This window comes from Aplidium turbinatum, chromosome 11 (genome assembly GCF_918807975.1).
Source record: "Aplidium turbinatum chromosome 11, kaAplTurb1.1, whole genome shotgun sequence".
In the NCBI taxonomy this organism is placed as follows: Eukaryota; Metazoa; Chordata; class Ascidiacea; order Aplousobranchia; family Polyclinidae; genus Aplidium; species Aplidium turbinatum.
In genome coordinates, this window is record NC_137482.1 from 18073192 (window position 1) to 18087595 (window position 14404).

General features: G+C 37.4%; 1 long non-coding RNA gene across 1 annotated transcript; it reads left to right on the plus strand.

The window, feature by feature from the left end:
• The first annotated feature begins 13202 nt into the window (after positions 1-13202).
• LOC145779900 (uncharacterized) lies at positions 13203-14147 on the plus strand. The gene is made up of 2 exons (XR_014290573.1): positions 13203-13236; positions 13747-14147. It is a non-coding gene; the product is annotated as an uncharacterized LOC145779900 (long non-coding RNA).
• Positions 14148-14404: the final 257 nt, after the last annotated feature.

Genomic DNA, 14404 nt, shown 5'->3' on the forward strand with positions numbered 1-14404 from the left:
CAACAACAGAGTCATTAAGTGTCTGACTTTATAACTATTGTAATAACTGTCAATGTTTTGAAATGTCTAATTATTTTTTGAAGTGTAACAGTGTAATAACGAAATATTTAATTTTCTGACCAAGCAATTCGTAATTTGTAAATTTTTTTTAGTGGGGTTCTGTGACAAACGCGAAAGTACATGAGGGGTTCCGTGTTGACAAAAAGGTTGAAGAGCACTGATCTAGATCAGTGGTTCTCAAGTTAACTGTTAACCCAACTGTTAACTGTTCTGTTAACTGCTGAGATCGCTTGTTTGATCTAGATCAGTGGTTCCCAAAGTGAGCGCCAGCGCACCCCTGGGGGCTTTTGCGACCATGAAGGGGGCGCTGGCTATAAAGTGGGAGATTGGGGGGCGCTGAGAGTAAATCGGGGCAGACAAGAAGAAGATTGCAAAGCATTTTTCATCATGTTTCGCTTCAAAGAAATACAAAAGACGATGACTATGAGAGCTCTGTGGCAGATATTGTGGCAATTATGTTGGCAACGTCGCTTCGCAGTGCCTGACAAGTTTGTTGCGGTCGTAACGCATAACTTACTTTGAAGTACTGCGATTACGCAAATCCGATCTTACGATCCGAGAGTATTTTGATGAAGCAAGTTTTGAGTTTACCTGCTGTTTCAGAAATGCGAATTGCATTCTTTTAACTTTGTGACGTCATGATTAGGTTTTCTTTAATTCACTGGAAAAGTAAGGATGGAAAACAGCAGCCAGAGCAGTATAGCCTACGGCAGGGAGACTTAAGATAGTTCCTATCCAAACTGGAACCCGATATCAAGAGGCTGATGACATTGCACCAACATCATCCGTCTCATAAGAGTTGGACTTTAAGTTGTGATGAATGGAAAATAACTTTGGTTTTACTTTTTTTGTCGAAGGGGGTTTTTGATACTCTGTTCGTTGTCCAGGGGGGTGCTACTTAAAAAAAGTTTGGGAAACACTGATCTAGATTAACGTTTCATCGTTTCGCTTTGTTGCTCTTGCGCATGTCTGCCTTTGTGTGCGCCGTGCACACGAATTTTTCATACGCTTCGTAGCGGCTTTACGCGAACGGTGAACGTAAATACGAGATGTTAATTGATGATAATTTACTTTTGCAACAACAATTGGTTGTAAAATAGCATCAGTAAAATGTTTTTTGGCAAATTTTAGACATTTTTCCCAGTTCCACGAGACAGAAAAAAACGGGCAGAAGCTCTCGGTCATGGACGTCTTAATAGTAGGATCTGGACAGGAAACAGTGCGATAAGTGCAATTACTGCCGACCAAACAGAGGCCAGTCAAATCTTATTGCGTGAAAGCGAGTTTTCATTTTGACAAAAGATTAAGACAACAAAACACCAGACAAAGCGAAATCACGTGCAAATGTGTGTGGTTTTTGAGACATGGTTGGAATTTTCCTGGTTAAAAACCTTAAAGCAGATGCGCAAAAGGCTTGCTATGAGAAAATTATGGCTCTTTTGCATAGCGTCGGTTTTAACGTAATTGATATTTCGATGAAAAATGCACCAATAGAAGATTTTTTAAAGAATTTCTCTGCAATGGAGTTTGGAAAGAATGTGTAAAAAACGATTGGACTGGTGGTGACATGTTTTTGATCCAACTCATGGCATTAAAAATATATACAACAACTTTTTAAGAAGAAAAATATTCAAACTGTCTAGTTCAAACCCCACTTGTGCCTAATGCTCTCAAGGCCAATTTTTTCGGATGTAGAAGAAGTCTTCAACATGGAGTGTGTGACAAGCCTTTAAAGATTGCACATCGTTTAACTGATACTGTATTAAGACCAAATACTATCGAAAAGGTAAACGTGAAGTTGGCTCTGTTCATGATACTGCTCAATTCGTTGAATTGATTCATAAACTATGGTCAATTGTAAATGTTTCCGATCCAACGTTGAGAAAGCACAAAAGAGATATCTTCCGTGATCCAGTGAAGTCACCAGAAGATTGGAAATTGGAGTTTGTGGAAAATTTTGGCCATTTTATCACGTTATGGGAAAATTCCAAGGCAAAAGCATTAATCTTTGTTTACGTTGTATGCTTGTTGTAATCCATAAAAGTTTGTTGGTGAATCTTAGCTTCATACAAAACAAATACCACTCTATAACTTTGAAGTATTACCGATAGTGCGATAGTACTTGTTCTTCATTACTATCGTAACATTCAGGTTCTTGATGTTTTCCTGGTAATGATGAAGGCTCAAGATCACAGCTGTGTTATAACTGCTTTAGCAAAAATTTTATCTTAATTCAGCGACTTGGGATCGATTGTGGTTGCAGGTTGCTTGCCATATACACGGAGATTGGATAATCGAAGAACATAAACTCATCTCTTTACTCAGCCCCATCTCACGTTGATACTCGCTTTGTTGAGATTTAAACCTTGAGTTGATAAACTATTCATGATCATTTTTGTTTTTAGCTTCCCGGTTTGATGCAAGAAACTTTCCTCGCTCTTCGGCAGACGTGTGTAGCTCTCTGTGGCTTAAGCAGAAGTCTTTTCAACAGTTACGGATTTAACTACGTACCTACGTTTGGGCAAAATTCAGTCGGACAATATTGAACGAAGATTTGGGCATATACGACAGCTCAGCGGAACAAATTATTTCATTTCCATAAGGCAGATTTTTGAAAGTGATTGTAAACTCTGAGCTATTTCTTTGTTGAAATATTCTGGAATTTAAATCAATAACATTGATAAAGCCTCCAAATCAAGCAGTGGTACAACCCTAGAAGAGGTAACATCTATGGCTGCTACCCTGCAAGCTGAACTTCTTTTCAATGTCGCACCAACTGAAACTGCTGCAGCCATTATATATTACGTTACCAGCTACTGCTGTTATTTTAAAAGTTAGGAGTTAGAAGATCATGGCAGAAAAACGCCAGTATACTATTGTCAACTTTTTTGAAAAAAGAAACTGTGTTAGAGGAGAAGGGGAAGTACAAGAGGGAAATGCAGAAGACGAAAGCGTGGCTGAAAGTGGAGGAAGTTCAGAAAAAGTTAGTGTTTTTTTCTTCATTAACGAGCCAAATAAACACCGATATGTCTAACAGTAGGCCTATTTATCCGAATGATATAGCTGAGATAGCTCTATCAGTAAATTCCAGTTTGTCAGCAAAGGAAAAGTTGGATGCTTTGGATAAAGTTTTTCAGCCAAAGCGCTCATACGAGTTTCCGCCGACAGGAACTCGTCGGCTTCGTTTTCAGCACAAATGGTTTGATAGATGGAACTGGCTAGCCTACTCAAGAAAAGAACAAGGAGCATATTGCAAATTTTGTGCAATTTTCAGCCCTACTGGTGGAGTAGGAATAGGTAACCAGCGAATGGGGGAAATTATGTGTTACAAAATCGATAATTGGAAAAGGCCACAGAAAAATTCAATAAACATGAGAAATGCCTTTATCATTAAAAATCTGTAGCCGACGCAGCTTCGTCGTGGAATGTTATCTCTGGGAAGCAAGATGCAATTAACATGCAGCTGAACCAAAGCGCAAAGACCAAGTGCTTGAGAATCGGCGCAAGCTTGCACCCATAATAGAAACCATTATTGTTTGTGGTAAACAATGCTTAGCGCTTAGAGGCCATCACAATAGTGGTCTTTTAATTAGTGAACAAGAACACAATGATGGAAATTTTCGGGCCATGGTTGATGAAGAATTCAAGTCTGCAATATCAAAGCCTTTTGGAAGAAATGCAAAAATTACGCGAGCAGTCAAAAGCAGCAGTTAACTTGATATTTGCACGCGCTTCTCAGATCGCTGACAAACTTGGCATCGATCTTCAAGAACCTCGCACAACAACGATTCAACAACACCGTAATATTGTGCAAGCCGAATCAGTGGAGAGTTACTATCGCATATCGATATTCATTCCTTTTCTCGATTCATTTATTTCTCAGATAGAATTAGAAACAACATTTCTCACACATCGAAACATAATCAGTGGATTTTTATGTCTGCTGCCTGATGATCCGTCTCAAAGTCCGTCACCAGTACAAATTGAGAAAACTGAACCACTCTTTGAATTTTACGAAGCAGATCTGCCGTGTATAAACACCCTTGCTATTATATTCGAACTGCGTATGTGGTATCGATGTCTTTCCAATTCTTGCCAAACCAGCTTGCCAAAAAGTGCTGTAAGTGCCTGGCTATTTTGCCCGCAGTTAACGTTTCCAAACATTAATATTTTACTCCGCACTCTGGCTACTCTTCCAGTTACAACTTGCACCAGTAAAAGATCTTTTTCTGCTCTTCGCAGACTTAAAACTTATTTGGGCCACGAACCACTATTTGTGAATCTGTTTATTCGCGGACCCCCAATACAAAGGTAAAAATGAATAAAACCGAATTTGTTTATTTAAAAAACTGACAACATCAATGGGACGGATGGGATTGCTTCTTATTGCATAAGTCATCAATTCTCGGAGTTATTTGTGAAAGGCAAACTCGTATGTAAGGGTCCACGGAAAGTCTGGACCTGTATTTTGTCTTCATGTTGGTAGGAGCTGAAAATGCAGTCTCACACATGTAGGTCGTGGCAAAAGGCAATAAAATTTTAGTTTCCTTTTGCGATAGCAATGGGTAATGAGTATCACCAACACAGTCTAGTCTTTCTATATTACGCAGACTATGACAGCCTTATCCCAGCCAGAAAAGCAGTCGCTTTTTACATTGATTCAACGTCTGCGGACGTTGAATGAATGTAAAAAAACGATTGATTTTCTGACTTGCATAGTTATGAACTGACAATGCCCAGACCTTCCTCAAAATTATAGCTTTATTACCATTCCCAATATTGCACAAGCTTTGCGAGGTTTGCTACATTTAAAGACGCCCCTTCAAAGTATTTCATTGATTTTTGAGAAGTTGTTTTTGACTGTTTTCCTCCAATTATTCTATTTGTGTTGAAAATGTTTGTTTGTAATACTGGTGCAAAAAACAGAATTAATTTGCATTATTTAATTTCATTTAGATTTTCTTTATTTGGTATTTATTTTGTGTTTCAAAACTGATTTCTATAGCTTGGCTAAGTTTGCCACAAAACATGCCAAGGCATAAAGGCTTACCATACTCCAGATGGAGCACAAGGCGTTACGTTAGACGAAATTTTAAAGAAAATTTGGATCAAGTTAGTGCCAATGCTACTGATAATCCTGAAAGTGCACATGGAAATACTCTAGTAGCACTGGATACTATAGCATATTTAGAAGTACCGATGCAAATTCACAAACAAGCAGGCCTACAAATGACCTCAGCACTCAGCAGCCATATCTGTGGATCCAGTTGATAGCTGTACCAGCAGTGAAAGTTCTACTGATAGTTGCAGTTTGGGATGGCAGCAAACATTTTCAAAAAGTCTGTCATCAAATAGCAATAATTCTGATGATGACCAAACTAGCAATGATTTAGGTTTTGCTTCGTTGCTTCAAAGATGGGCAATAACATACAATATCACACATGCTGCTTTAAAAGATTTGTTGGGAATATTAAAAGACCAAAATCTATCAGTACCATCAAATCCACAAACTTTATTACAAACAGGCAGTACTATTGACACAGATATTGCATCTGGTGGTCAATATTTTCATGCTGGCGTAAACTCGGCATTACAAGAAACACTTGGGCAGCATTTCTGTCTAATTTCACCCACGAATAAGATAAGTCCAAGTAAATGTTGATGGCTTACCTCTTTATATCGAGAACTGGAAAAGGAAAAGTGTCGTCCGAAAATATTCACAAGTCCAAGCACTCGTTCGATTTTTTAAAGAATATCAAAAAGGTTGTTCTTGGTGAGTATGGCTAAATGATTATGTCATAACTTTGCCATTTTGCTCTTTCTTTTTAATTGTTTGAGTAGGCTAATGTGTGAAAATGTCTTGGTGGCGTACTCGCATTGATGTGAACATGGCTGCAAGGTTGTCAGATGTTTTCAAAATTTCCAACCCAATTGCTACTAAAAAGTAGCTCAATTGTTACAAGTAATGAAACAAGCCCAAAATATGACAAATTTTCGCAAAATATGGTCAAATTCGAAAAAATTTCAGTAAAAATGGAACAAAACTAAACGAAAAAAAACGACTGCTAAAATTTTCCCTCAACTCTTAAAATTTTACGGCAATTCCTAAACAAAATGAGCCCAATTCCACGGGAAAACCGCGAAACTGGCAACTCTGCATGGTTGTTAGTATGTCCGCATTTATATACAGATTTAACACATTTTTCTTACTTTCGTGAATAGACATGGTCATGGCGCATGACAAAGCTGCTACCGTGCAGCAAATAGACGAGGTTTTAGGAAATTGGTTCCGAAATTAGAAGGACAGGCAAGGTGGCTGAATACGACGAAGACTAACTTTTGGTGAGCTTGTTATATGTTTGAAAGATAACTGCGAATGTGTTGCTTTAGTTGTTGAATAACTACTGTACAAGCAATTATAAGGTATCGTAACTCGATTATCGCTTTGTGTAGCGCAGAATCGAATGATGAAGTTTTTGTCACACACGTTGGAGAGAGGGATATTACATTGATATTGCAGATTGTTAATTAACGTCGCATTATCCTGGACGACAACTGCTCAAAATTCTACACTGTTGCCAAACAGTCCTTTTAATTTAAATATTTTTGTTTCAATCGCAGGAACTCAGAATAATGAAGATACACAAGAGAAAGCTGCTGATGTGCAATGAATCTCCATCTATCTATACGATTTGACGTGGCTTGTTTCTAATGAATGTGAAAATATACAAAGCTCGGCTGTTACTTTGCTTTGTCACAAAGGGAGTAGTATTGCCTATAAATCCGTGTTAATGCTGTTCTTTCGCCCAAGGATTAGCCAAGCTCAACAATAAACTTTTGGTGATGAGCAAGGTTTAGGTACAGAGACATTTGGCAAATGTAGATGCCAATGTTGTTCAGATGTTTTATGCACCAGCTTGCTTCATATGGCCAACCTTGGTCAGAGCGCGGGCAGCACAATGGAACAGATGAAGCATCATGGTGCATAAAACATCTGGCCAACGTCGACCAGAATTTGGGCGCCAACGTTGGCCAAATGCCTTCTTCCAAATATCCAATAAGGACTTGGTCATACATATCATAACTTCCATCCGTAGTTTGGTTTCTTGCGGCCCAGATGGAGGCCCATTTTTGGATTTGTCAATAACTCCAAACACAATTTCATACTTCAGTGGCAGCTTATCATTGAAACAAAATACATAATCAGTAGATGTAGGAGCCATACTACTCAAAAACTTAGAATATTAACAATCTGTCAAAATAAATGAGAATGGTAAATAATTTTAGTAATTTTCTCGAAACTTTTGCCTACAGTAAAAATGGTACCATTTTTTTTCGCTAGTACTAAAAATGGTACCATTTGGCCATTTCAAGAGCTTTTTCACTTTTTCTTGCACCAAAATGTTTGCATTTATTCTGACCATCTCACACGAGCGCTTAAAATACTGGAATTGGGATGTGGGGGGGCACAGCAAGAAGATTTTTACAATAATTTTTTTTTTGAGGGGTATTTTTTTAGTATTTTTGGAAGAAAAATCAAGTTTTGGCCACTTTCTACATGAGATAGATGATTTTAACCACCAAAAATGAATTCATTGCTGAAAAATGAGTAGGAATACACTTTTAAATCAACTGATTCTCTCAACTGTGTCAGATTTTATATCCAAAATGAACTCGTTTATCCAAACTGAACTCGTTTAAACACGGTGTGACAATAAATTTGAATAACAGTTTTCTTTAAAAATTTATGCGTCTTAACTTGTAATTTCTGCAAGGAGATAATTCCTAATAATACCATAAGAATAACATGAATAACAAAAAAACTACTTTTTTGTACCTGCCACTACTAGAAATCATATGTTAAATAAACGTGCGGCCCGCGGTTTTCCCCCATTATTTATATCTGGCCCTCCTGTAATAAAGGCTGCACACCCCTGCTATAGTATATTAACATGATGCATAAAGCTGTGTTTTAATTACCTATTATTTGGGGTCTATTATCTACTGTTCTGCCAACAAATTAATATCAAAATTTTACAAGTGCTCCAGTAATGTTAAAAATCTTCTATTCCGTTCATATTGTACTCCAATGTATGCATGTCATCTGTGGGAAAATTATCATCAATGTGACATTAATCGCCTGCGTGTTGCCTTCAATAACGCATTTAGAATTATACACAATTTGCCTAAACATTATAGCGTACGTGAACATCAAGTCTTGTGCAACATTATAACATTTGATGCATTACTTCGGAAATGTGTTTTTTCTTTTGTTGGAAGATGCGAATTATCGTCAAACTCTATTGTTGCCTCCCTGATGAGGTCCGACTGCCATCGTAAATCAAATTACCGTCTTTATTACAATAATACTATGTATGCTGTTACATGGTCTTTATGGCTGCCATGACTCAAAGATATCAATACCGGGTGTTCATCGTTTGATAACGTTAAATTCTACTGGTTGATTGTCTGATCAAAATGAGCTCGCAATTTCATTTTGAATGCTTTTGCGTTGTTGCTGTTTGTATGCCTCTTATTTTTATACTTTCTTTGCGCTGTTTCTTTTGTGATTCGAATATGGGCATCCTTGTCTGATACAAATAAGTGAATAAAAAAATAAATTAGGTTTGCAAGATACAGCTACCGCAAAATGACTTGAGACCTCGATCATTTTCACACGTTTTTAATTGCAACAAGTATTAAACCATTGTGTATTGCATAAAAGGCAATTGTTTCACTCAAATCAATTATGATTATGATGTATAATACGTACACAATGGGCTATTAGCAAGAAAATGTTACTGTAGAATTGCTTTGGGCATTTTATTAGAATAAAATAGTGATGAGAATTCAGAGGAAGTTCTGGGAGAATCTTAGTTAATCTGAAAGCATAAGAGAATCCAAAGTAAAAGTTTTCAGAGGTGAGTAAATATTTTTGTAGTAAACTTGTCATGCCTGGGAAGTACACTAGTAATGAAGAGAAGGCTCAGTATTCTTGCATGGAGGCAGGAAAATGTGCCAATAAAAGTCATATGCAAGCGAAGTGGAAGAGGAAAAGCAACCATTATGAGGCTCTTGGCTGCAGCCAAAAATCTTCTATGCAGAACAGTTCCCAAGCATAAGTTTGGTGGAGGAAGAAGAAAAAAAACATCTAAACAAACTGACACCATCATGAAACGAGAACTACAAAAGAACCCTCGTTTAACAGCATTAGGCCTGCAAGATCTTCATCCAGATCTGCTGCAGCATGTCAAAGTCCGGACATTTCAGCACCGCCTCCAAAAGGACTTGGATCTTCCGTGCCGTAAAGCTGCCAAAAAGCCTCTTATCAATGAGCGGATGAAAAAACAACGGCTAGCATTTGCCAAGAAATATGCCCATTGGACCACTGAACAATGGAGAAAAGTAATTTTCTTTGATGAGAGCAACTTCCAGGTCTTTAAGGTGGGGTCTACTATGGTGCGGTGTCCAAGGTCATCTGATTGTTTTGATCCTCGATATACGGCTCCGACTGTTAAACACCCACAGTCAGTCATGCTGTGGGGAAGTTTTTGTGGAGAGAAGGGAAGGGGAGGCCTGTACTTTCTTCCAAAAAACAAAAAAAAATGAACGCTGATCTCTATATGCAAGTTTTGGAGGAGCATATGCTCAATTTCTTCCACATTCATGGCTCCGAGGTGTTCATGCATGATAGTGCACCCTGCCATAAAGCCAAAAAAGTAACAAGATTCCTTGAACAGCAACAGATAAATGTTCTTGAATGGCCTGGCAACAGCCTGGATTTAAGTCCCATCAAAAATTGCTGGCACAAAATGAAGAGAACAATGGCCGAAAAAAAACTCCTAACCTGAATACTCTTAAAGAAGAGCTGAAAAAAGTGTGGTGCCTGGAATTGACACCGGATTATTTTAGAAATTCAAGTGACTCTATGCCCAAACGCTTGCAAATGGTTATCAAAAACAAGGGCAATATGACAAAATATTAACAAAAGTGACTATTTTTAATAAAAGCGTTTATAACAAATAAACCTGTGTTTTTCTTTAAAAATAAGGTAGGTCTCAAGTCATTTTGCGGTAGCTGTAGTTTTGCATTCATTATTATGTGTTAGTTAGTTATTATGTTTCATTATTATTTTATGTTATTGATTATTGTAGATAGAGGCCAATGATATCATCTCTTGGGGTCTATTATCTCTTAAACTAATGGTTAACCCCAACCCCAATCATATCATGGTGCCTATAACATACACCTTATGTCTAACACGACTCTTGTTCTATGTTTTGTGCAACCTTGGTATGACCTTTTGGACCTCAACAATTGCTAGTTTTTATACCTCTATTTCTGTGCCTATATTGGGAATCAATTGTAAGTAATGGATAAAGTCAGGCTCATTGCTCCGTTTCTATTTGTGAGTAATTTGTGAGTAAAATTAATCTTTAATTTATGGCAATTTGCAGATAACCCATTGTGATGCTTGCCAAAAATTTGATTTGATCAAAGCTGTTGCTCCTTCATTGAAACCTATCAAGTGTGTAGCGCTGATGCACTTCGTTGGTATGGATTTGATTGGCCCATTGCTAGAGACATCATGTGGTTACAAATGTATACTCACGCTCCAAAATGGGTGGAGTTTTTTTCACTGCAAGCTAAGTCGGGTTTGTGTGTCGCTGCGGGTTTACAAAGCTTCATTTACAGGCAAGCGTTTTGCATCAACTATATTTCTTGAAGGTTTTGTTAATATAGGTGTAATAGAGCTTTGGTAGAAAGGTTATTTTGTTATACCATTTGTTACCATTCGTAATTACAGATAAAACATAAGCAATTCGACCATTCTGTTCATTCTTTGTTTCATTGACTGTCATACCACTGAGAGTGAACAGTTTACATTGGCATACATCAGCAACAATGTTATCCCCGTTCAGATATGGTGCTCCCGAGAAACTTTTTTCAGACCAGGGAAAAGAGTTTGTGAATGCAGTTAACATGAGCCTTGCTGGAAATTTTCAAATCAAGCGTATGGTAACTTCTGCCTATCATCCTCAAACCAATTGCCTAGATGAGAGGTATGTTAATATGGATAACTATGCGCTGAATTTTTGTATTATACCTTACTGCAGCCTAGCTAATCTAGTAAGCCTACCTATAATACATGTACAACTTATTTAATGACGCAGAACCAATCAAACGTTAAAAACGAGGTTGAGCAAACTTGTCAACGAAAATCAAGATAACTGAGATGAGTACTTGCAGAGTATAGCCTTCAGTAATAGGACTCAGAAGCAAGCTTCCACTAAATTCACTCCATTCTTTTTGATGTTCAATAGGAATCCACATTTGCTAATAGACGTAGGTGAATAAGCAGTGGAGATGTAAGTTAGTAGTAATTTGTGACATAAATCAGATTTGGAAACATTTTAGTAAAAACTGCTTGTTAAAGTCTCAAATTGTCACACTGACTTTTGTATTGACCACTTTTGAAGATGAACAACAGTGACTCAAACGAAATTGAAGAGTTTCCATTAAACCAACTCACAGCCGAGGATAGAGAAGACTATATAGAAGCACTGAAACGAAAAGCAAAGCAAGTTCATGAAGAGGTTTGCCAACATTTTTTTGTAAGCTGGTATGTTTCCATTTCAGCAATTGGAGACACTACCAATCGTGAAACCGTCTGGTTGGAGGGTTACAAACATATTCAAGTTAACTTATATTCATATTCATCATAACCTTTTTGTAAAAGTGTAAAAATGTTATATTCATCAAAGTGCTTGTGAAGCCAACATTTTTTATCACCGCCGAAATGTTTTTGCTCTCTTACGTCTATGCATTTAGAAGTAGTAAACCGGTGAAATTCTTAATGATTGTAGTATTTTTGGAATTATTTCAATAAAAGTCAATTTGATGACTTCTATATAAAGATGCCCATTTTCAGTACTAGCTTTCTCTGTAGGGTATAAGCTCTGGCTTGTTTGACATGGAATGATCTCTATGCTGAACACAGCACTGATAGTGTCAGTCTTCATAGTCAAAAATTTTACTTTCGGCAGGAATACGCTTTTTCATCAAAATGCAATTCAATGCTTTTGGCAAAACATGCTTCAAGTGTTCCTTTCTGAAAGGCTAAAACAAACTTAATTCAACAATTCAAAAAACACTGATTGTTTGCAAGTTGGGTGTACTTTTATGCAGTTTGAATGTACAAATTTATTGGACAAAAGGTGTAATTTTATTGGTCCTAATGCTTTGCTTCACATAGTTCAAATTAACTAACAATGTACTCTTTTATTTAGAAAAATGTTCATGGAAGTGTGCGGGAGCAACAAATTGTCAAGTTGCATTGTGCATCCTACAAGGAAAGAAAAGCATTTATACCTATTATTTGACTTCACACACAATTTTAAAAATATTTTTAATAATTTTCTGAATAGAAAGAGAATGCACTTTCCTCTTGTTGGTGAAGATCATAGACAAATCCTTGGTGAAAAATGCACTGCTCATTTTGAGCATAAAAAACGCTTATATGCTCTTGAGGAACACAAGCCTCTGAAGGCTGCATTTGCAGTGAGGAAAGCATCTCTAAATCCCAGCAGCATAGCATGTACATCACCCCAACATGCTTTAAGTAAGTAAAGTTGGAATTATGATATTAACGACACAGGCCCATCTGTGGATTGCGTACTGAAATCACTGCCTTGTAATGCATACTCATAAATGGTGCTCAACTGGTGAAATTTCTGTCTTGTATGCAGAGGCCAGAGAGGCTTTGCCAAGATGATATGAGCATTGAGCACAATAACATTATAAAATAGCATTTGAAATTGGTCGGCTATGACATCACAAACACATACATGATGTAAAAGGAAGACTTGCATTCGTAAACATGAATCATTACTTTCCCACTGCTGTGCTATTACTGCTAGTAATTTAAATTAGCACTATCACTAGAAACTGCGTACGAAATTATTATGCGTACAGTCATAGAGTAAAAATTACTGAATAAGACTATTTTTGCCAGCCACAGATGGCCTTTGCTATTTTCAGATGTGTTCTGTGAATCAATTGCGCATGCCTTGGAGTTGTATGCTGAAAGCAATGCTGGGTTCTTAGAAACATCGAGATTAGTGAAATTCATATCTAACATTTGGAAAATCATGTCTGTTAAATCACCATTTAAGGGTATGTCTTGTCACTGTACTGATATAATAAATTTTACATATATATAAAGCGGACTACGTAAAAACCAACAATAACAGCTTTTCTGCGAAACAGAGGTCAGTGGAAGAAGTTAAAAACAGTGAACCAGCTAATCTTTGGATCAATCTTATTGGTGCATACGACCCTAAAACTGCTTTAAAGCTTATTATGCTTCCTGTCCACAGCATTACTTGCGAAAATGTTTTTTTTTTTTCGATCAAATTAGATCAAGAGCAAGTGGTAGAATCACTATCTCAGCAACTATTTCAACACGTACAAGCCCTTGACAGCTATTCCAACGCATTAATAGCCAAATTCAGGGCTTGTAGACTACATGCGGAAACATTTGCTACTGATAGCGGTTCGACATGTTGCTTTCCAGGCGTCACACTCTTATAAACTGTTACATATTAATGCAATGTTGTTGATCACATTTTTTTCCTTTTTGTTTGTGAAGTGCTCACCTAACTCACTGCACTGTGTGTTTTGAAGGTGTAGCAAAAATGAATGACATGTGCATGCCAATGACATTTCCTAAAGAAGGAGAGGTTCAACCTGCCAACATGTGCTACCTTGCAGCTGCAGTTGATATATTTGTCAAGTGGCAACAATCCGGAAATGCTGGTCTCCCTGAGAAAACATTCTTGGCATGCATCCAAACGATGACAGCAATGCCCGAACTTGCTCAGTATTAGCATGACAGTTTGGGATTGATGTACATTGTACATTCTTCCAGGCAAATTCACCTCCGATCCCATTGAAGGTCACTTTGGCTGGTATCGCCAAGTGAATGGAGGAAACTTCTTCATGTCCATCAAACAGTTATTGGAAGCTGAGAAGAAAATTCGAAAGCTCAGCTTACTGTAACAACATGGCTTACAAGCTGCATCCAAACTAAGCAATCTCGACGCTGTTTCAGTTGACAGGGTGAACACTGAACACTAGTACTTCATCAGCCATCTCGGAAATTGCATGGCTGATCCAACTTTTTTCCGAAGTTACTCTTGATGATCTGGAAGAAAATGATGCTAATGTAGCCTTTTATGTTAGTGGCTACAATGGATGCAGTATTTCTTGCCGTTGACATTGTTTGCCTTGTAAAACACTTTTAATTACATGCGACCAAACTGAGAAGTGATTTGCAATTCAG